Source organism: Octopus bimaculoides, chromosome 18 (assembly GCF_001194135.2).
Source record: "Octopus bimaculoides isolate UCB-OBI-ISO-001 chromosome 18, ASM119413v2, whole genome shotgun sequence".
In the NCBI taxonomy this organism is placed as follows: domain Eukaryota; kingdom Metazoa; phylum Mollusca; class Cephalopoda; order Octopoda; family Octopodidae; genus Octopus; species Octopus bimaculoides.
In genome coordinates, this window is record NC_068998.1 from 19,815,341 (window position 1) to 19,817,672 (window position 2,332).

At 35.4% G+C, this 2,332-nt stretch overlaps 1 long non-coding RNA gene across 1 annotated transcript in view; it reads left to right on the forward strand.

Annotated features, from left to right (window-relative positions):
* Positions 1-963: 963 nt before the first annotated feature.
* The window catches only part of LOC106877868 (uncharacterized), a 19,783-nt gene continuing 18,414 nt past the window's right edge, over positions 964-2,332 (forward strand). Inside the window, exon 1 of the long non-coding RNA XR_001410425.2 lies at positions 964-1,196. This is a non-coding gene — a long non-coding RNA (uncharacterized LOC106877868). The remainder of the gene's footprint in view (positions 1,197-2,332) is intronic.

Consider the following 2,332-nt stretch of genomic DNA (forward strand, 5'->3'; position numbering starts at 1 on the left):
TATCATTATTATTATTATTGAGTGAGAGAGCAGCGCATGCCATCAAAGTGACACTGGGGTAAAACATACGAAGCCCATTATACCCATCATGACTACCCATCCGATAAGGGTACACCAGGCACATGCATCACAACCATATGTGCGCGACATGGTGATCTCATATCAAGATAAACAGCGCATGACCTCGCAGGTGGAGCCCAGTTAGAATTTTCTATTATTATTATTACTATTATTATTATTATTATTATTATTATTATTATTATTATTATTATTATTATTATTATTATTATTATTCAACGACTTAATACATTTTGTTAATATGATGACTATTAATAAATTCTATTGCGCAGTTATGTTTTTAGTCGTCCTACAGTGTAAAAATTCGCCAGACTAGACACGATAATGTCCCTATAAATCAAACGCTATAAATGTCCCATTAGACTGTGCGCTATGAAAACACTGTTAATATAAACTGTTTCTTTTAAACTTAATATTGTTATTTATCTTTATACTGGGGAAATTTATTTTATTACATGTATAACGCGTATGTATTTGATACTTGTATAATACAAAATAGCGTTAGAATACAAATTCAAAACCGAAGAAAACACAAACATTAGTGAAGAAAGACAAAAAAGAGGAAGAAAGAAAGGAAAAGAAAAGAAAAATCAATTCAACACTAAGTGCTTCTAATGGTCGCACACCACAAGGTCCAACAAACCTATTGAAGCAAGCCAACACGCTCACAGCATTACGACGGGAGATGGCGAAGCCAAGGTGTTGGAACAGCCAAGCACCAGCACGGGGATCATTTGACACCTCGTTAAAGCGTGTTACCAACGACAACAAAACAATTGCTGTTACCGGCTCCGCCCTTTATTGTTTAATGCAATTAGGCGTAGTTTGAAAGCTTCTTTAGTCTACTTTTGCTAGTAAATCCATTGATTGTGTAGAAGCTGTATCATTGGCTCATGCCTTTTGTATTCGGATGACGCGTCAGAGAAAAGAAAACTTGCGCAATTGGTTGAACTAGGACGTTGTTTTATATTGCACCAACAACGAAGTAGTCACTACTCGAGCACAAGAGCAGTGAATCACGTAGAAGTTTTAATCCAACGTTAATTTTTAAACAATTAGTGAAGGTTGTTCGCTTGAACTCCTGCAAAAATGGGTGTTCATGTGCTGATAGAGTACTGGTAAGTAATTATATATTTTTTGGAGTGGGGTGGGGTAGGGGGAACAAACCCACCACTAAGCAAAAAAATAAAACCTGATGTGCAGAGCACTGGTTTATTTCAATATCGTCGTTCGTAAATTTATTTTTAATTTACATTTTATATTTATATATGTATGTTTATATTTTGCCTATAAAAAAAATATTGCTTATGTGACTTAGATTTCTGTTCGAAGGTATAGACTAGCCTAGCTACGGCATTTCTAACTATTAAAGCAACTGAAATACAAAGTTGTTAAGCTACAAGTCGACACCGATCAAGCAGACGACTATGATCAAAAGCTTTCAAACTATGACCATCTCATCTTTTTCAGAGACAGTGCAAACATGGACTACATTATCTAATGCGACGTTTTACCTTTTTAAGATGGTAGGGTGTAGTATAAGGGAGATTTGACTGTTGTTAGCAAACAAGCGAAAACGTAGATGTTTCTAAACGCGTAGGGGTGTGATTGTAAAAAATTACCATATATTATACTTGCTGTACGTAATCTTTTATCTCTTACTCGTTTCTGTCATTAGACTGTGGCCATGCTGGGTTACACCTTGAAAATTTTTGGTCGAATGAATCGACTCTAGTATTTTTTTAAAGCCTGGTACCTTATTCTATAAGTTTTTCTTTTGCCGATCCGCTAAGGTACAAGTAAACACACCAAAAACCAGTTGTCAAGCGATGGTGGGGAACTAACACGCACAGAGTTTCAGTTGACGTGTCTACTTAACCCTATTGACGTCCAAGAACTGTTCCCAAGTGTCCTTTTGACACAATAGTCTATATCAGGGGTTTTCAAACTGTGGTCCACGGACCACAGGGGCTCCGCAAGGACAAGACAGGGGGCCCGTGGACAGCAAATACTTTTTTTATGGGCAATTTGATTTTATACATGTTTTTTAATCGAAATCTTTTAATTGACAATAAACCTATTTGTTAAATACTGTTAAATAAATAAATGTAAAAATATATGTTATTTTAAGCAAATATTTATGTATAAATTTCATAAGCGTTTATAAGGGGGTCCCTAAGGTAAAGCCTGAAATATAAAGGGGTCTGCAAGTCAATAAGTTTGAAAACCCCTGGTCTATATTAATAAAATTTTG